The 21,870-nt window shown below is 41.3% G+C and overlaps 1 pseudogene; it reads left to right on the top strand.

Moving 5' to 3' along the window:
• The first annotated feature begins 588 nt into the window (after positions 1–588).
• On the top strand, positions 589–21,326 carry LOC101981518 (annotated as a pseudogene).
• Positions 21,327–21,870: the final 544 nt, after the last annotated feature.

The following is a 21,870-nucleotide window of genomic DNA, read 5'->3' as shown; positions in this document are numbered from 1 at the left end:
TATTGGATAGAAATCTCCTAGAGAATCCAAAACAATGGTGGCTATTGTCATTACTCTTCACCAGAGCCACTAGAGTTAGACCATAGGACCCTGTTATTGAAGACACTACATAGCTGGGACACAGAACACATGTAGATCAAGCTGGAACTGAGCTGGAAGCTTCTCATCAGCATTCATGGTACCAGCATGACACACAGACTGCTGGAGAGACAAAAAGACATCATTAGTCTTAGCTGTGAATTCTGCAGACTGCAATACTTACCTGTATGCCAGACAGGATGTTTCTACTGGTGTAATTGGGCATGCTTATTTTCTCCATGAAAATGAATCCCTACTTTGCTGTAAACCTGGGGAAATCCTGTGGCTACAGAGCTCACAGGACCTCGAAGGGGATTTTAATATTGATGCTATGCTGAATGGACACATAGCCTTCTAAATGTGTTTATGCCTTTAGCTTAGTGCTACTCTCAGCCTTGGCCGAGTGGTTTTGGTTAATACAGAAACACATAACTAGACAAACTGCTGAGAATAAGTGACTGTGAGTGTTTGGCCTTCAATCGGACATCTTTGTCTCCAAGACACAGGAACATGACTGAAAAGGGGACAGAGAGGCTGCCAGAGCTGGAGGACAGAGGGAGTACTGTGAAACTGTCTTCTGGATATGACATGGCTGATGGAACCATGAAGACACGGCAGCTGTGGCCTCCTGCACAAGACCCGCACACTCACAGGTGAGACCTGAACGTAGGAAGAGGAGGCTAGGGAAGAAAATGGTCTAACAGGAGTGAGAGAAGGTCGAGAGCGTGGTGGGGGTGAATACATTCCCACAGAGCATGTATGTGGGAAACTCTCAAAAATTACAATGACAACTTTAAAAAAAAGAAAGAAAGTTGAAGGCTTGCCTGTGCTACAGAGTAAGTTTAGGCTAGCCTGGGCAACTAAGTAGGACCCTGTCTCAAAATCAAAACACTGAAAAAAATGAAAGGGCTGGGATGCTGCTCAGTGTTACAATGAGTACTTGCCTAGCACATAGAAGGAAAGAAAATTATGTATTTGTGTGTGTATGTGTGTGTTTACGTGTGTGTGTGTGTGTGGTGTATGCACATCTAAGTCCATTTTTGCTACCTTTATTTTCTTCTTGCTCTGAGCCCTAGGAGGCTAACCATTTGGAGAGCTTCTGTAGATGGCCTCTGGCTTGTGGCTGGGTTCAGCTGCTGGTATACATGACTAAGAAACAAAGAAAGTGAACAAACTGAGTTGGAATATTTATTATCCAACCTTCCTTAAGGTTGACTGGTCATTTTACTGAAGGCTGTAGATCTTGTTTGGTGACTGTCCTTACAGTAATTTCCCTTATGCTGGGATCTAGTAACTAAGTCTTCTTTTTTTCTAAAACCTGGGATTTTATTTATTTTGATTTTTGAAGATAACATTTTTCTGTGTATCACTGGCTGTCCTGGAACTCATTCCTTAGACCAGACTGACTTCGAACTCACAGAGATCCTCTGCCTCTGCCTTTCAAGTACTGTGATTAAAGGTGTGCTCCTTACCCCATGAGACCTGGGATCTTTACTGGCTAATCTGCTATTATCAGTCCTGGGCATTCAGCATCATTCCTAATTCTAGCTTTGTTTCTTTAGAGAATTACGTATAAATAATTATTTTCTATCATGTCGCTTTGCTTTTTTCTTCTCTCTCTCCCTCCCTCCCCCTTCCTCTTTCCCTGCCTGTGCCCTGATACTATGTGATTCTTTTCCATACCAGAATATGTATATAATATTATTCATACCCTTTTTATTCTCTGCCTGTCTCTGTCTCCCTAGTGCTGGGATTAAAGGCACGCACCACCACCGACCAACTCAACATGAACATTTAATACTAAATTCCACATTCTGGCAACATCTTGGTCCTAGAAATATAGGCAAAACAGGTAACTGGCCAATTTTACTGGGACTCAGGTGTGTCTGTACACAAGTCCCTACCTGGGAGCTTGAGGATGGAGGATTCTAAGCACAAGTCCAACCTGGGGTACAGATCTGGCTCAGCTGGGGTAACTTAATGGAAATTTGACTGAAAAGGGGGGGAAAGTCTTGCCTACAGTGAACTAGACCCTAGTTGAAACCCTTCATACTAGAAGAAGGAGGAAGAGGAAGAAGAGAAAAATCATATAGGTAAGTACAAAGTTACTGTATTCTACAATGACTTGGAGAACATTCTCATATAAGACTGTCATTTAAGAATGAGTGGTTTAAAACAAACAACCAAAAATGAAAGACTAAACTCTAGAATGAACTGAAACTTAAATTGCTGCCTGAAGATGGCAGACCTGTCTTGTTAGACTACTAACCACCTGACACACAGTTTAACATACTGGGACGCATGACAGAGCTAAACAAAAGCCATTCAGAGTATTATGAATGTGATTACCTGCCAGAAACTGAGAATGTTTTTACAGACTGGAATTCTTACCCCAGGGGAAGAAACATTCCTACCTTGGGATAGTGAGATGGCAGGATGCTTTGAGAAGAATGTAGCGCAAGGAGTAAGTGGAGAGGTCAAGCCAGGTGGACATTGTGATCTTGGGCAATGTGCGCCCCTGACTAGTTAGCTGATTTTTTATTTAGTTATTTGAAATCTGATTTTCAGGACTTAAAAATCAGAGGATCTTCAAGGTAAATTTCCCAAGTATCCCCGAGAGCTAACAGAAATTGATTGTATTCAATGAAAGGTTTGTGGGATGTCACAAACAACTGGTGGTCCTCCCTTCCAGTCTAGGGAGTGCTCCCTTAGCCAGGTGGGGGTGAGGCACTAGCAAAGCTGATTAACCTTCTTAGTCAAAGCTTTATCTTAAGAAGCTCTATCTCGTTCCAGTGCAAATTTCACCCACTTAGAAGAGCTGGTGGGTGGCTGGAGGATGACTCGGGGGGGATAAAGGTGCTTGCTGTCAACTGTGATAACCCAAATTCAATCCCTAGGGAGCCACATGATGGAAAGAGAGAGTCAAGTTTTGCAAACTGTTCTTTGACCCTCACAAGGGCACTGTGGTTCCTACCAAATGAATGAATTAATCAATTAACAGTGTAACATTTTAAAAAGAGAAAAGAGAAGGAAAAGCCCTTCCACCGCAAGCTGTAGCATGCAGACAGACAGGCCTTGTTCTCTGGATTGTTGGAGGCCTGTGGGAGATCCACAGGAAGTTAATGTGGCAGAGGAATTGCTGAATGCTCTTATTTTAAGGGTTGTGTAACCACTTACCCTAGATGCTAAACTTGTAGTAGCTCTCCTTCTTACTGGAGAACCAGCTTCAGTGAGGTATAATTTCTGGCACCCTGGCTTAGCATAGACTTTAACTTGCCTTAAGTATTGTGATTCAAGGCACCCGTGGAGAGCTTGGAACTTGAAAGGGACTGAAAATAACTGGTTCTCTGACCAGTGTTCGTAATGTTTAAGAATGGAGGTGTAAAGCTATATTTCCTGGGCTTTTAATCTTACAGATTCTGAAACGTTGTGAAAGATTCTGTTTCTTCAGTGCACAGGGGAGACAGTAACAGGTCCTCTGTCTAAGGATGCTGTGCTGACCAAATGAGACAATGCATGCGAGTGTCTTAGAATAAATAGTACCTGCTGCAGCCAAATGCTCAGAGTCTGCCTTTTCTTATCATTGGCTGGGAATGCACTTATACAGAAGCGTTGCAGAACATCGGAGTGTGTACTACTACCCTTCTTTTACCATACATTGGAGGATGATTAATGTTCCATGACTAACCACACTATGAGTTCTTATGATGCATAAGCTAGGATGTATTTAGGCTTTTCAAGGGGGAGGGGCATCAGTGTAGCTGCACGTCTTAGTGGAGGCATTTGGGCATCTCGTTGCTTAATTCACAAGTGAGTCAAGAGAAACTTATCTGTCTTATGATTAACTCACTGCCAGTTCCAATAGGGCCAGCACTGGGGGTTCTGCTTTCAGGGCCTAGGAAAACTGTTTAGAAAATATTAAATAAACCTGAAATTGGAAAGGGGAAAGGAGTCTGGGCTCTCTCTAGGTAATGGATGAAAAGAGCTAAGAAAGGGTTCAAATGGGTGGATGTGATCAGAGAGCCCAGAGGCCAGGGCAAAGAAGAAGGTAGTGCTCTGTCAATCAAGAGTCTTGGCTGAAAACTGGGCTTAGAGGAGCAACCTCCTGTTTCTCATTAGGGTCTAGTATGCTTGTTTAAGCATCTCCCAGCTGTTTCATCCCTTCTTGGCCTGGGGAGGTATAATGGATGGTAGACTCTAGGACTATTTAGGAAGAAAGAATTGCATAAATGTCACAGTTCCTGCAGGAGACAGGCAAGAAATGTCCTCTCTTGTGAGCTAACCCAGATTTGAGTAACTGCAGCGACAATGTCTCCACTGCCCCAGACCTTGACAGATTTGAGTAACTGCAGCGACAATATCTCCACTGCCCCAGACCTTGATTCTTCTTGACACTTCCTGTCTTTGACACAGCTCAGGATATAAACTGTTTGTTTCATTGTTTGTTCTGTTTACTTTTGAGAAAAGGTCTTGCTCACTAGCCTAGGCCCACCTGGAACTTACTTTGTATCCCAGACTGGCTTTGAACTCACTGTACAGCCCAGGCTGGACTGCAATTCAAAGTGACCCTCCTGCCTTACTCTTCTCGTAGGATTACAGGAGTGTGCCATCATGTCAGGCTTCGATTTGGTCTCATTTTATTTACAGCGAATATGCTAAACAAAGTTCCGTATAATTTGTAAATATTTCAGCTTGTAAAGAGACCTGCCGTCATACTAGTATTGCTCAAAACTTTCATTTGAGCTCACCAAGTTCTATACTAGGCGGAGATGTTTTGCAATATAAAATTTAGCTACTACCCTGTCTGAAGCCTACAATTTAGAGCTAATCCTAACTAATTTACACACCCAGCCTGCTGATTGAAAGACGATTGGAGATCATGAGTCACCAGCGGACTCTGAAGTGGCCTTTCTTAGGTTAATGTGTTCAATGAGAAACAGCTTGAGGAACATGCTCAGCTCAAGGCCATGTTATTACCTCCTGCTGTTCAGACTCTGGAGCCCTGGAAATTTTCCTTTTCAGAACTTCCTTATTTTTCTCTGTGAGTGAAAAGAAAGAGCTGGGTGTGATGTGTGCACACACGATTTCTCTTAAGCCTCCCCCATCATTCCACTCACTAGAGATAACCACCACTAGAAGCCTGTTTTACCTAATTAAGTACGGGAATGAGGTAAAGGAAAGAAACGAGTCAGTGAGTCACGCTGATTGAAAACAAACAAACTGAGAGAAACAAGGGCTCTTCCTTAGGAACAAAATGATGGTGGATCTGGAAAGGTCAACTGCAGGTTCAAGTCCACACTTTCCAGGGAGAGTAACAAGAACTGACCTGGGAAAGAACACATGGCCAAGGTGATACTCTATTGACTAATGCAAAACTTCAATTCAATAAGAAGGGCATCTTGGGAAAGGCCTGAATGAGGAAGAATGAATTAAAAAGGGTAGAAAGTTCTTTAAATGTGCTAGTAATGTTTTGAAACTGAAATACAGTCAGATTAAGGGAGCTAAAGAGACATGGCCACAAGGGGCAACTCAGCGTTAGAACTATACGGTGGAAGAGGGAAAAAATGCTATAGAAGGCCCAGTGTTGAGGCATAAGCTTGTAATCCTAGTGTTCAGGAGGCTGAGGCAGGAGAATAACAACTGTAAGAGCTGACTAGGCTGTAGAGCCTGTTCCGGGTAAGCCCAGGCGAGGTTGGAAGTTATTGGTAAAGACACCACACTCTGTGGTCAGACGACATGAAGAAACCAAGCTGGAAATGGTCTGCCAGCTTCCAGTCTGTGGCTAGCTTCAACAGCGCTGGAAGGAGCTCCGCAGCTGTGGGAGAAAAGTCATCAAGTCTGAGACCTGGAAGTGGAAGATGAAGTAAAATCTTTCTGCCTCAGGTTGCTTTTTCTCATGGTCTTTATTACAGTAATAGAATAATGACTAATGCATGTCCTGAACTAAGGCAGTGGTGGATCTCTGCCTCCATGGAACATAAAACATGTTTAAGATCTTTTACAATAATTACTTTAATTAACTTAGTGTCAGTTTGTGTTTGTGTACATGTACATGAATGTATACCATGGGAGTCATGTTATGTGGTGGTCAGAGGACAACTTTCAGGACTCAGTTCTCTCCTACTGTGTGTGTTCTAGGGGTTGAACTCAGGTTATTAGGGCTGGTAGCAAGCACCTTTACCAACTATGTCATTTCATTGACTAGAAAGAAAATTTTCAAACGCTTACAAAAAATAGTCTCAGAAGCCGGGTGATGGTGACGCACGCCTTTAATCCCAGCATTTGGGAGGCAGAGGCAGGCGGATCTCTGTGAGTTCGAGACCAGTCTGGTCTACAGAGCTAGTTCCAGGACAGGCTCCAAAGCCACAGAAAAACCCTGTCTCGAAAAACCAAAAAAAAAAAAAAAAAATCTCAGAAAGTCCAGGCAGGTTATTGCAGATGCTTGCCTATTGTTTTAGTTCAGCTAGTCTGTGTCATGATTAGTCTTCCTTGTGAACTTGACGGGGTTTCTAGTCACCCAGGAGACACACCTTTGAGTCTCTGAGGGCACTTCGGGAGAGGTTCAATGGAGGAGGGAAGACCCACCCTGAATATGGACAGTGCCATCCCGTGGGTTCAGGGCCCTGGACTGAATTAATAAAGAGAAAAGGGAGAAAGTCAACTAAGTGCTAGCATTGTTTATTCTTTGTTTCCCGATCTTCCCAGATGTGAGCAAGCAGCCTAACACTCCTAAAGCCATGAGCATCTTTCCTCTCATGCGGGCTGTGTTCTCCTAAACTATGAGCACAAATAAACCTCTTTTCTGTTAGTTACTTCTCTTAGGTATTTTGTTATGGCATGAGAAAAGTAATAACAGATGCAGGTCGTTTTAATAAATTAATTTTATATTTTGTGCAAATTTGCTGTTTGGTAAGAGTTGTCTGGATTTTCCTGAGAAGGAATCTGCAAATGCCCAGGATTTAACTAAGTGGCAGAATACTTGCCTTAGAAGGTGCTCGTCTTTAACGCGAGTCCCTCAAAATAAGCAAAACCAAGGATGTGGGGTGTGGGGAGGCACATCTAATTTCAGAGTGAAAGAAAAGCCTGATGATCTATAGCAGTCTAGCTTGGCTTCATAAAGGTTATAGGGTCTTTTCTGCATTTGGAGGTCAGATAGGTAGTTACAGGTAACCGTGTTTTCTCTTTGGTGATCTTTCTTCCTGTGATGTCTACTCTCCATAATAAATGACTAATTCATGTGTCTGGATACTCTTTCTTGGGCATACTCAAGAACTTTCACTATTCTTTATGACTGCATTGTAACTTCCCCTCATTCCCCTCATGAAGCCCCTTCTGGCTTTCAGGGTTTCTAATAGCACTGGATTATGAACCTCTGGAAATGTGGCTCATGGCCTTCAGGGAAACTTTATAGTCTTGCCAATGCTATCAGAGTGCCTGGTACAGAACAGACACCAAAAACATTTGTTCAGGAAGAGTTACAAGCCAGTGCAGGAAGAACAGTAAGCAAGTGGGTGCTTAATATGCAAATGATCATAAAAAGAATAGCATCTGAGTGTTGGTAACACGTGTCTGCAGCCTTAGCACTTGGGCATTTAAGGAAGGGGTGTCATCATAATTTCCAGGACAGTCTGGATAAAACAACAATAATAAAACCCACAAAACAAACATCAAACAAACAAAAGTCAACAATGTATTTTGGGGATTTGGAAGCTAAGACTAATAATGAAGTATGTTATGTTTGAGGTACACATTTATAGATACCAGACTAGAGAGATAGTAAGTATCATTGGGCAGGTATCTACTCAGAGATAGAATAGAAAGGGATGAAAATGCTATCAAAATAACCATTTTATGTCACTGAGAATAGAATATAAACCAGGCAGTGCTGTAGGCTAGAGAGCTTGTCTTGAATAGTTAGGGAAGATGAGCATCTATGCTATATAAATTTAGTGTCATATTTCCCCCAATTGTATACCAGGATAGACTAACCAAAAGACTAAAGACCATAGGAAAAATAGATTCAATTAACCATAATAAATCCCCTCTCCTTGCTTACTTTTTCATAAGATCTACCAAGAAGACCTTGATGAAGTTAGATATAAAAAAAAATGAACTTAATTGGATTTGGTGGCTCCGGTCACTAATCTCCATTTTCTTTTTTTTTTTTTTTATAACACTGAAGTGGGAGAACTGAGTTTAAGGACTGCCTGGGCTGCTGAGTGAGTTCAAGGCAACCTTAAATAAGGTAAACTTAAATAATAATAGGATGAAAATAAGACTCAAGGTCTGGGGCCTGGCGGTGGTGGCGCACGCCTTTAATCCCAGCACTCGGGAGGCAGAGGCAGGCGGATCTCTGTGAGTTCGAGACCAGCCTGGTCTACAGAGCTAGTTCCAGGACAGGCTCCAAAGCCACAGAGAAACCCTGTCTCGAAAAAAAACAAAAAAAAAAAAAAAAAGACTCAAGGTCTGGAGACATGCTTAATGTGCGTGCCTTGAATGCACAGATCGTGGGTTGGATCAGATCCCCAACACCTGAAAAAGAAGTGAGGCAGGTGTTACTTAGTGTGAGGAATGGTCAGGGCTAGGCTCAGAATGTTGGCCAGTGAGGAAGTCAGTCTGCAGTGAAAATCCCCAGGGCCAAAGTTACAGGAAGCTCACTTGAGATGGAGAAGATGGGGTAGGAAAGCTTACATTTGCAGAAAGCCAAGCGGCTAGATTCAGAGCATGTGTTGAGCTAGAGTTTTCACCTGTATAATTATAGTCTTATAATTCAGTTATCCTGTTTGTAAAGGGCCCCCAATGACTGTGATGGTGCTTATGATGATAATGCCTGGTCACTCAGGTGAGAATGAAATTAATTGACTTCTTTGTACTTCTCAGGACCATGATGGTGGCTATTGCTATCAAATACCTGTTATGTTCTAGACATTTTGATATGTGTTGACTGATACTATGCACAACATTACTTTTTTCTTTTTAAAAATGTTTATGGGTATTCTATCAGCATGTATGTCTGTGTGCCATGGATGTGTGACCAGTGTCCATACAGGCAAGAAGAGAAAACCAGATCCTCTGAGATGAGTTACATAGAGTTGGGAAAACTGTGTGGCTGCTGGAAATTGAACCTGGGGTCCTCTGAAAGAGCAGTCAGTGCTCTTAACTGATGAGCTATTGCTCCAACTCTCCATAGCATCACTTTCAATGGGCATTATGAAAACCAGTGTGCAACTAGACAGCCTCAGAGAGTTTTTGGAAGTTTTTGGGTCCTATTCTTAGTAAATGGCAAATCTCAGTTAACTCTGAGCAGCCTGACAACACTCTGTAATGGTGTCATATACTGCACTTCTTCACAAAACTGTGACAATCTGAATACACAATTTTAGTTCGTCTTGTCTAAACATATCTCACTTTAATGTGCCTTCCTGAGTTAGCACTTTAAAAAAAACCACAAATTGAAGGCTTGTGGCAAGTCTGGTTGTGTTATTTCCCCGGGGGCATGTGCTCATATGTCTGTATCACATTTGAATAATCTTGGCTCTATTTTAAACCTGTCCATTATGGTTATATCTCTTTTCATTTTATTTTATGCATATATGTTATGCATTTATGTTTTGCTTACATGTGCCTTGTCACCATGTACACACAGTGAGTGCCCAAGGAAGCTAGAAGAAGGCACCAGATACTCTAGGACTGCAGTTATTACATAGAACTGTAAGTCTCCACAAGAGTGCTGGGAGTTGAACTTGGGTCCTCTGGAAGAACAGATAGTGCTTTTAACTGTTGAACCATCCCTCGAGCCATTAGGAAGAGACTTTAAGACAACCTTCGGTGATTCTCCCATATACTTATCCTTTGGCCCTATCAACAATCCACATTTAAAAGACAAACAAAAAATAGTTCATACTATAATGAACAGGTAAAGTATAGATACTATAAAAATGAATGCAGAGTTTTCTAATTTTTACCTAACTTTAAATAGTCTGAGAAAGTGTCAGAATCTGTAACTTATTTGATACTTCTGTAAGTTTTATAGTGTTACTACTGTGTGAACAGGGATGTGCATAAATATGCCAAATAATTTATAATTTCATTTTGATTATCTTAGAAATAAATCTATCTATCTGTCTATCTATCATCTATCTATCTATCTATCTATCTATCTATCTATCTATCTATCTATCTATCATCTTTCTATCTATCATCTATCTATCCATCATCTATCTATTTTTTTGTTCCACAGCAGGGATGGCACTAAGCGTGCACATGCTGCATGTGCTCTACCAAGTTACATTCTGAGCTCAAATCCTTAATCGGACTAATGGATTTTTGTTTATGTGTTCGTGTTTGTTTGTACATGTGTACAAGCATATGTGTATGCATGTGTAATAGAGGCCAGAGGTCTATGTTGCACGCCTTCATCAATTGCTCTCTATCTTAATTTTTAGAACAGGTTTCTCATTGGACCTGGAATTTACTGCTTCAGCTAGACCGGCTGGCCCACAAGCTTCAGGGATCCTCCTGTTGTTTCCCTGCCAGTGCTGAGATTATGGGTGTTCACTAGAATACTTATTTTTTTTTTTTAATGTGGTACCTGGATGTCAAACCATCTCCTCAAGTTTGCATAAAAAGCACGTTACCACGTTCTAAAAACATCTCCTCAACCCCCTAAATGGTTTTCTTTGCCCCCCCCCCCTTTTTTTTAAATCTAGCCTGACCTTTTTTTAAAAAAGTGTTGTGTCTCAGAATATTCTTCATTGGTTATCACGACTCTTGTCCATGCTTAATTATACTGCAGCTGTTGTCAGGCCAGATGAAATTTTCCTTCTTAGAGATTTGTGGGTAAGGAATCAAAGACGTGGGCCTGTCGCTGCTAGTCACTAAAGTTGAAGATGTGTGTGAGAGAAAAGAGTCAGTTCCAGAAAGAAACAATACTTTGAGCATGCTAAGAAAGGCATGGAGACGAGAAAACAGAGGAAGAAAATATGAGTTGACAATTCCTTATTCCAAATGCTTGAGACTAGAAGTATTTCAGGTTTTTTCAATTTATTTATTTTTATTTTATTTTATTTATTTATTTTCCCATTAAAAAATTTCCACTTTCTCCCCTCCTCCCATTCCCCTCCCTCTCTCACACTCCCCCTCCTCCCTCCCCCTCCAGTCTTAAGAGAGGGTAGGGTACCCTGCCCTGTGGGAAGTCCAAGGCCTTTTCCCCCTCCATCCAGGTCTAGGAAGGTGTGCATCCAAACAGACTAGGCTCCTAAAAAGCCAGTATATGAAGTAGAAACAAGTCCCAGCGCCATTATCAATGGCTTCTCAGTCAGCCCCCATTGCCAGCCACATTCACAGAGTCTGGTTTGATCACATGCTCTTCAGTCCCAGTCCAGCTGGATTTGGTGAGCTCCCATTCGATCAGGCACACTGTCTCAGTGGGTGGATCAACCTCTCGCAGTCCTGACTTCCTTGCTCACCTTCTCCCTCCTTCTGCTCTTTAACTGGACCTTGGGAGCTCAGTCCAGTGCTCTGATGTGGGTCTCTGTCTCTATCTCCATCCATCGCCGGACAAAGGTTCTATGGTGATATTCGAGATATTCATCAGTGTGACTATGGGACAAGGCCAGTTCAGGCACCCTCTCGTCTGCTACCCAAGGACTTAGCTGGGGACATCCCCGTGGATGCCTGGGATTCCCTCTAGAGCCAAGTCTCTTGCCAATCCTAAAATGGCTCCCTTAATTAAGATATCTTCTTCTCTGCTCCTATATCCGCCCTTCCTCCATCTCTACCCTCCCACTCCCCCAATCCTTCCCTTCTCCCTTTTCTCTCCCCCTCTCCCCTTCCCCCCACCCCACCGTCATCCCCACCACCAGGCTCTCAACTTTTGCCCAACATTCTTGTCGGCAAATTTCCAATTTTCAGGAGGATCTATATATGTTTTTCTTTGGGTTCACCTTATTATTTGGCTTCTCTAGGCTTGTGAATTATAGGCTCAATGTCCTTTGTTTATGGCTAGAGTCCACTAATGAGTAAGTACATGGCATATGCATACCTTTGGGTCTGGGTTATTTCACTCAGGATAGTGTTTTCTATTTCCATCCATTTGCATGCAAAATTCAAGATGTTGTTGTTTTTTTTTTTCCCACTGACTAGAACTCTAATGTGTAGATGTGCCACACTTTATCCATTCTTCCATTGATGCGCATCTAGATTGTTTCCAGGTTCTGGCTATTACAAATAATGCTGCTATGAACATAGTTGAACAAATGCTTTTGTAGTATGATTGGACATCACTTGGATATATTCCCAAGAGTGGTATTGCTGGATCTTGAGGAAGGTTGACTCTCAATTTCCAGAGAAACCACCACACTGATATCCAAGTATATTTCAGTTTTTTATTTTTTTTAAAAAAAATTATGGAATATTTACATGAACTTAACAAGAAGCCCGGTAGAAAAGGCATCCAGGTCTAAACACAAAATTTATTTGTGTTTTATATACACATTACACACTTTGCCTGGAGGTAATTATATAGTATATTTTTATTACATCTATGTTTTGAGTGTGACTCATCGTGTGAGGTCAGGTATGGAATATTCCACTCAGGGTATCATGTTGGTTCTCAAAAAGTTTTGTCTTTGGAGCATTCCACATTTTAGGTTTGTTGTTGTTGGTGGTGGTGGTGGTGGGTGGGGGATAGGGTTTCACTCTGCAGCATAGGCTAATACTGAACTCACTGAGACGCTTCTGTTTCATGCTTGAGAGTGCTGGGAACAGAAGTATGAGCCATCATTTCCAGTTAAGTGTAACATTGTTGGATTACGGATGTTCAGTCTGTGTTCTAGTTTTGTTCCCGTTGTCATAGAACATCCTGATCAAAGGAAATGAAGGGAAGAAAGGAGTTTATTTCTGCTCACAGTTGAGGCTACAATCCATCAGGGCAAGGAATTTATAGTGGTATGAGTTTTGAAGCAGCTAGGCACATCCGTAGGCAGAGGCAGAGAGGAATGATTGCCTCTACACTTCTTCTGCTCCCTTTCTCTACTTCTATACAGTTCAGGACACAAACCCAGAGAATGGCGTCACTCACTTCTAGACTTGATCTTCTCACATCAATTAGCATAGCCCTGATAATCCCCTAATGATTGGCCATACAGGTCCTCTGATCTAACTACCCGTCTCTTCCCAGGTGACTCTAGATTGTGTCAAACTGAAAGTTAAAATAAACCATTAGAGCCTGTGTGAAAAATTATCATTTGGGGTGGTTTTCTGATTATTTTATTTTAATCTTTTGTATCAAAGAAGCTTTTTATCTTTGGATACTTTGAAACATTTCACAGTTACTTTAAATGTCATCTCTTTCCCCATTTTAACTCAAGTTGGAAGAAATGTTGAGTTAACTCTAAGCTCTTCCATTAAGATAAGAGGGAATGACAAAAAGTCCCTGCTTTATTTATTTATTTTTTTTCATGCTGCCAAGGATTGAACCCAGAGACCTTTATCTGTCCACTCCCTTCTCCTCCTGGGCTGTTTAAGCAGTAGGAGAGAAACGCGAGAGGCCCTGATATAAAACCCGAAGCTGACGTTGTTAGGAATGTCAGTCATTATTTAGTAGTGACTAGGAAATGATTTGTATTAGCCTGTGCTAAAAAGGAGTCAAGTTGAGGAAACTTCCTTTCTCTTATAAAGAAAATAGTAAAAGTATCATTTCTTGTCCCAAAGCAGATGGTTAGGAAGGAAGGCCACTTTGATTTAGTCAGATGTCTCCTCGGAGGTGTCAACTTGCTGGAGGGTAAAGATCCTAGATGTTTGACTAAGGCTGGAATTCTGCCTCCATTGCTTGCTCTGTTACTTTCAATAAGTTGATATTTCAGTAGCTTCTCTTCCTTCTCCCATCTCGCATATCTTTCTTTCAAATCACTCTGAGAACGGTAAAACCTGCTTTGTGTGGCAAAGGGCCTGGTCATAGTCGGGCATCCTGGGAGTCATCTCTCCCACTCTCAGGCTTTGTGTGTGGCCTTTGTTCTACTGGCGCCAGCAGCCTGGTGACTTCATAAAAACAGGGAAGGGAGCGCTGTAAACATTAGCTTCTGAGGAACAGTTTCTGAGAATTTTAACTTTCCATTTATTTTTATTCAGTGCTGTTGCCACCCTGTGGATTTCTTGGTGAATGAAACGCAGGCTGAGAAATTAAAAGGGGAGTGCAGCCAAGTGAAGTGCATTCCAGTCAATGAGTCCCGTCTTCCAGCGCTGGGAGAGTGAGCCCAAGCAGTTGTTTCGCTTTGGTTTGTCAAGTTGAATACAAGGCTGGGACTTGAATGAGATCATTAGTTAATCCACCTTCACCCAGAGGCCTCTCTCCTCTTCAGTTTTTATGTACAAAAATCAGTTGCTAAGTAATTTACATATCAAGACTGGCCAATAATGCATCTAGGAAGAAAATCTACGGTCTTCTGAGGCCTAATCAAATGTTCTTTCCTCTCACATGGCTGGATAATAAATACTGTTTGTACAAAGAGTTGATTTTTTTTCATTACTATCTCAGAAACAATAATTACTTGCTCACTTTAGGAATCTACCTTATAGCACAGTATCTATGTGTGCTTCTGTCCTTCTGTATTCTATTTCCTTGGGCTTGTCATCTCCCTTCAGAAAGAAGCATTTCCTGTTGCTCTCTTGCGTGGATGTGCTCTGCTGGCTGACACTGCAAGCACCAGCTCCCATTTACTCAAGACTCCCTGAGAACTTACCGTTTCTGCTTTCTGCTTCCAGAAACATTCCTCAACTTCAGAGAAGCTCTGTACATCTTCATTCTTCTAGGTTCCAGTAGGCCCTGGCTGCTTCTGAGCCGTGTGTGCTGCTGTGGTTCATATTCTTCTCTCAAGCAATAAGGAATTATTTTAGCATTTTCCTAGTTCTTTAGCTAGGCGATTGTGTCAGGTCTCATCATAGGTCTAAGAGTATTGCCAGCATGGACTCAATTAATGTGTGTTTACTAATCCATCACAGGCATCTTTGCTTTCTCTTTTCCCTTTCGAGCACATTTCTTTCTTTAACCAGGGTGCTTGGGATGCAGAGAGGAGGGAAGATTAATTTTAGAATATGTAAATCTCTTGTAGAAAAGTTCCCTTAGCATTCATGACTTGCTACAATAATCTAGACAGAATTGACAGTTTAGAATAAACTTCCCAGCTTTATATGGCTCCTTGTTGTATTTCCATCAGAAATGTTCTGGTTTTCTTTTAAAGATCTGTCACTGAGGTTTGGTAAAAAGGCTTTAAAAAAATCTCCATTTTCTGTTATCTGCTTTTAAACAGAAGATCTTTACATTGTGCTTATTTTAAATCTGTCAGTAATCGTTTAACTGATGAACTTATTCATGAATTTAAATACTGTCACTTGGTTTTGTTTGAATTTTCAAAGACAATTATAACGACTGGAGCTCTCTCCTTTTAATATTGAGGCTTTCTGTGTACTTTCCCATTTTTTTCTTTTTCTTTTTTTGTTTATTGTTTTTAGTTAAATCATTTTCCCCATATATATTTTATTTTCCTTAACTCAATGTGCGTGTGTGTGTGTGTCTAGGTTTGTGTGTGTGTCTCTGAGCATGTGTGTATCTCTTGCTGTGTATTTTGTGGAGGTGGGTGTTTGTGTTTTTGTTGTGGGTGTGGAAGCAGGGCTAACCTGTTTGGTTGTTTTACATTCCACCTCTAAGCAGTCATCATAATGAGTGCCCTCGACTCCCCACTCTTCCCTATTTCCTTAATTATGAGTTAGGAGAGTCTTAGGAGCTAATCTCACTCTTATCAGACATTTTACCTGGTTTCTCTCTCAGTAAAGATAAACTTACTTCAGTGGAGAATTCATTCCGTCATTTCTCTAAGTTCTTAATTTTGGAGGCACAGAAGCATCCTTACTTAGTTTTTTTTTAATTAAAATTTTCAAAAAAATTATACTTTTATACAATGCATCTGACCTCAGCTTTTTTTTTTCTTCCATTCCTCTCAGTTTCCTTCTCCCCTCTACCCAGGTTCTCTGACTTCCATTTTCAGTCTCCCCCCAAGAAGACAGCAGACCTCCCAGGGATATCAACCCAACACATACAATAAGACCAGTCACAAACCCTCTCATTAAAGTTGGATAAGGCAATCCAGCAGGAGGAAAAGGAACCCCAAAACAGGCAAAAGAGTCAGAGACACCCCCAATTTCACTGTCAGGAGTCCCTTAAAACCTAGCCAACAACCATAACACATATGCAGAGGACCTAGTACAGACCCTTGCAGGCTCTGTGGCTCATGAGCCCTGCTTAGTCAATCCCATTGGCTGTGTTCTCTGGGTTTCCTTGGTCCCTCTGACTCCCACAATTTCTCCTCCTAATTTTCATGGAGGTTCCCTGGAACTTCGAGGGGAAGGACCTGATGGAGATCTCCAACCTGGGCTCTCTCTCCTAATTTTCCTGCTGAAGGTCTCTGCATCTACTCCCATCAGCTCCTGGAGGCAGTCTCTCTGAGTATAGCAGAACATCATTGGGGATAATTTAATTGATATAATTGAAATATATGTTATAAATTTTGTTATATATATTGTATATAATATTACACACACACACACACACACACACACACACACACACACACACACACTTCCTATCCTCTTTTGTTCTACCCTATGTTTCTGGGCTTTTCAGCTTCTGGATCTTGTTCATTCAGGCAATGCCAGGTACGGGCTCCCTCTTGTGGCTTAAAACTCAAATTAGAGCAGTCATTGCTTGGCCGCTCCTGCAAGTTCTGCCTCACCAGTACCCCAGCATATCTTGCACTCAGGAAAGATTGTAGATCAAAGGTTTTGTGGCTGGGTTGGTGTCCCAGTTCCATCACTGGAAGACTGGGAGTCTCGCTAGGGTCACCCTTGTAGATTCCAGGGAGTCTCCTGTGTACTAGGCTTCTACATTGCCCCCCCCTCCAATTCTAGTCATCTCTCTCCAAACTTCCATTACTTTCACCTCAACCCTCCTATCCCCATCCCCACCTTCCCCCATTCCATCCACAAAATCTGTCATAAGTCCCCTTCCTAGGAAGATACATGTGTCCCCTTTGAGCTCTTCTTGTTACTTAGCCTCTCTGAATTTGTGGATTATAGCATGATTGTTCTTTACTTAACAGCTAATATCTACTTATAAGTGAGTACATACCATGATTGTCTTTCTGGGTCTGGGTTACTTTACTCAGTATGATTTGTTTTCTACTTTTGTCCATTTGCCTGTACTGTCCACACTACTACATGTACTGCACCTGTAGTGTGGAGCCTGCACTACAGGACCATTCCCGATCTGGGCTAGGGCCTGGAGATTTAAACACACAGAGACACACAGAGACATGGGTCATCCTTGAAACAAGAATGTTCCCTTTATTTTGTACCAGAGCTGCTTATATATGGATCCTTAACGGATAGCCACGCCCCAGCCAAACCCACCAGAAATCACTCCCCTGCCATCAGAAACTCATGAGGGTCTCATGCTCAGAGTAGCTACAAACAAAGGAAAAAACAAGTTGTTTTGCTCAGAGCAGCTGCAAGCATAACAGGTTGTTCGGCGAACTTCTCGACCAGTGAGAAAGAACAACCACCACAGGAGGATTCTTCTCAGATCACGCTTTAATGGAGTGCCCTTGGTTGAAGGAGAGCAGGAAGCAAGGGGCCCCACGAGCACTAAAGCAGCTGCTTATATAGGGAATTGGCACACAGGTCGCCCTGTGATTCGCTGCCACCATCAGCTGACACTAGACTGTGTCAGGATAGGCCCAAGGACTCTAAACCACTGCGCATGCGGGAAGCTGGGACACGAAGCTCCCAAAGGCATAGCAAAATATGGAGTTGTTTATTTCCAACAAGACAGGATGTCGGTGCCATCTTGTAATGGCGATCCTGTCCGGCTCCCTGCAAGGTTGTTTACAGGAAATACAGAGTCTGAATAAAATGGTTTAAAGGATATGCATGCCTCTGTACTGTAAGTCTTTATTGTATTTCCATTGTTTTATAGTCATAAACTAAACCTAAATTTGCAACAAAATATCAAAGTATGATTGGTTCTACTTGTCACCTTGATATAACCTAGAATTATCTGGGAAGAGTCTCAGTGTGGGATCATCTAGAACAGATAGGTCTGTAGTCAAATCTAAGGGCATTTCCTTGTTTATAGTAATTGGTGTGGGAAGACCATCCATTGAGAATGCTGCTATTCTCTGGGTCTGGGTCTTCACTGTATAAGAGACCTAGGAAGTGAAGGGAACAATAGCCATGTAGGCTTTCCTCTCTTCCTGTTCTTTATTGTGGATGTGATGTGATTGATGACAGAAGATCCTGTGCCCTTGACTGCAACTGTGGCCGGAACCGTAAGCTAAAATAAACACTTTCCCCCCTAAGTGGCTTTGATTACAGTATAGAAATGAAACTAGTTGTCTAGTTTGCTTATGTTGCTTTGATAAACACTGACCAAAAGCTACTTGGGAAGGAAGCAACTTGTTTGCTTTAGTTACACACCACACAGTTCATTACTACGGGAAGTTGTTGGAGCAGGAACTCAAGTAGGCCAAGAGGCAGGACCTGACACAGAGATAATGGAGGAAGGATGTTTCATATTTGGTTCCCCAGCTTTCTTAGCTTGCTTATTTAGGCAACCCAAGACCACCTGTCCCGGGTGACACCGCAGTGGGCTGGATCCTCTCACATAAATCATAAATCAAGAAAATGCCCATAGACTTACCTTCAGGCCAACTTGATGAAGGCAATTCCTCAACTGAGGTGCCAATGAAAGGAAAAGTATTGGCTCAGGACAACCGAGACTAAGTACTCAGCACAAAGGAGATATAATTGCCCCAGAGGTCCAGGGGACAAGAATAAGGGACAAAGGCAGAAAGTAGAGGAAGAGGGAGAAGGGGAAGGGAATCAAGGTGAGGGGGAAAAGATAAAAGACTGCCTCTGGATAGACAGATAGGCAAATGGTAGTTTATAAAGATAAACGGGGAAGCCCCATGTTCGGATGAGGTGTTTAATTTGAATTGGGCATGATAATTAGTCCCAAAGGGGACTTTAGATTGCTGGATTTCAATAGTTTGATAGTAGGACTTTGGTAGTTGTATTTTCTATTCCTTCTTCCACTTATGTTAATGTTTGCTTTACATTTTAAATTAAAGCTTGTTTTGTCTCACACAAAATCAACACATCCTTAAAATATTCAGACTGAATTAACTTAACAGTTTAATAATAATAATAATAATAATAATAATAATAATAATAATAATAATAAATAATAACAATCCAATGTTTTTCTGCAGCTGTTATTGCTTTACCTTAACATTAAAATATTTAAGTTAATAAAGCATGGTATAGTCTATATCTCTGGGGATTTTTACTACCCCTTTCTGTTTATTAAGCATATCTTTTAAAGGATAATTACACCTTTCTATAACTGCTTTCCTGTGGGATTGTGTGATCTAAATATAATATGTTTTAATATATCAAAACCCTTTATTTTACTAAGGTCATATGCTGGAACATTGTCAGTCTTAATTTGTACATGTGTTTCAATAATTACCATAAATTCTAATAAATATGTTATTACAAAATTGACCTTTTCAACTTAAAGCAGTTACTCATTGGAATCCTGATTTTGTGTCTATGGTATGGTGCATGCATTGGATTTTCCAAACTCTGCAAAATGAAATACATTCATTTGCCAAATGCCAAATTCATTTCTTTGAGTACTTTTTGTGCTACTTCCTATAGGTAAATCCTCTTTGTTTTGAGGATACAAAGGAGAAGCAGGACATTTCCTTATTATTTCCTTGGCTTGTTGCCAAGTGATAGAAAAGTCTTTCTTAAAACCTTCATGGGGAGTCTGAAGTATCTGGCCTGAAGAAACCCTTTTAAAAAATCAGGTTGAAATAGTTGATGTGTGCAGGCTGGGCACCTGTGCCAAGGTAACCTCGTCATATGGTCTGAAGAAACTGAAGGATGACAGCAGGTTCCTACCTTCCACTGCACTTGCCGAGTACTGTTTAATTTAGTGCTACTTGATTGTCAAAGCATACATTTTTGTGGAGAAGTGTTGTGTGTACTTTCCGCCACGGCACAACTGCAGGCACGTTTCTATACCGAGAACAAAAACTATGGAGTAGATGATGTTCCTTTCTCAATCCCTGCTGTCTCTGAAGTTTCTGACCTTAGTAACATCATCAATAAACTGCTGGACTTACTGACTATAGTAAAATCATCAATAAATTGGTGGAGATCAAAGATGAGTTCCATAACATGTCAAGGGCAGTTTCTTCAAATGGTCAAACACATGGAATTGGAAAACCTTCCATGGGAAGAGATGTGGAACTAGAATATGTGGAAAAATGCACGGCATAAAAGCTGGAGCAATGCATGATGACTGGATAAGCTCAAATGAAGAAGGGACAGAAGAATATATCCTGTCTGGTTCTTATGATAAGAACTCTCAGATCTGTCCTTGGAAGGAAAGTCAATAATGACGATTGTGGGACATACAGATGTTGTGAAAGATGTGGATTGGATAAAAAGACAGTTTGTCCTACTTATTACTGAGTGACTCAATGGATCAGATGATTCTCTTATGAGAATGGAATGTAGAGAAGAATAAAGCAAAAGTCTTAAACTGCTGCAGAGGTCATGCTGGGGATTTGAACTCTATAACAGTCAATAGCTCAGGAACTAAATCTTGCAGTGGCTCCTGGGATAAGATGCTAAAGATCTGGTCTACAGTTCCTACAGATGAAGAAGATGAAGGGGAAGAATCTACAAATCGGCCATGAAAGAAGCAGAAAACAGAACAATTGGGACTAACAAGGACAGGAAAAATAGTGCTTAACTATATTTTCTATTCTCCCCTTTGTAAACATCTGGCATCTGGAAGCACAGATAGGCATATTAGACTGTGGGATCCCCAAACTAAAGATGGTTCTTTGGTGTCACTGTCCCTCACTTGACACACAGGCTAGGTAACAACAGTGAAGTGGTCTCCTATCCATGAACAGAAGCTGATTTCAGTCTCTTTAGATAATATTGTCAAGCTGTGGGATACACGTAGTTGTAAGGTTCCTCTCTATGATCTAGCTGCTCATGAAGATAAGGTTCTAAGTGTGGACTGGACAGACAGAGGGCTACTTCTGAGTGGAGGAGCAGACAACAAATTGTATTGCTATGGATATTCACCTACTACTTCTCAGGTAGGGGCTTAGAAATGAGTGATTTTCAAAGATCTTGTTTTGTGTGTGTGTGTGTTTGTGTGTGTGTGTGTGTGTGTGTGTGTCTTACACTATGTAAATGAAATTGGAGAGGGCTGGGGCTATAGCTCAGTTGGGAGAGGGCTTGCCTAAAGTGTACAAAGCTTTTTTTTTTGAAAGAAAGTGATTTTGTACTGCATTCCTGTAATCCCAGGATCTGGGAGGTTAGCAGCAAGAGAATCAGAAGTTCAAGGTCATCCGTCCCCAATTGTATTGTGAACTCATAGGCAGCCAGGGTTACATGAGAATGCCTCAGAAACAAAGAAGTCATTGGCTAATCCTCCAATGTGGGACAGAAACCTCTGTCAACACTCCAATACCACTGTCAATGCAGAGATAGGAAGCATCCCTTTAATGTATGTATAATGGTTCATCTTTTATAATAGCTGAATTTTACTCCCTTTGTCTTTTCTGTTTATAAAATACAATAAATGTGTGGCCTGAATTCTCTAAAATAAAAAAAAAAGCCTTCATGGTTATAATGGTGTTTTTCTTTTTT

The sequence above is a fragment of the Microtus ochrogaster genome, unplaced genomic scaffold (assembly GCF_000317375.1).
Source record: "Microtus ochrogaster isolate Prairie Vole_2 unplaced genomic scaffold, MicOch1.0 UNK46, whole genome shotgun sequence".
Lineage (NCBI taxonomy): Eukaryota > Metazoa > Chordata > Mammalia > Rodentia > Cricetidae > Microtus > Microtus ochrogaster.
This window is presented reverse-complemented; position numbering and strand designations above follow the sequence as displayed.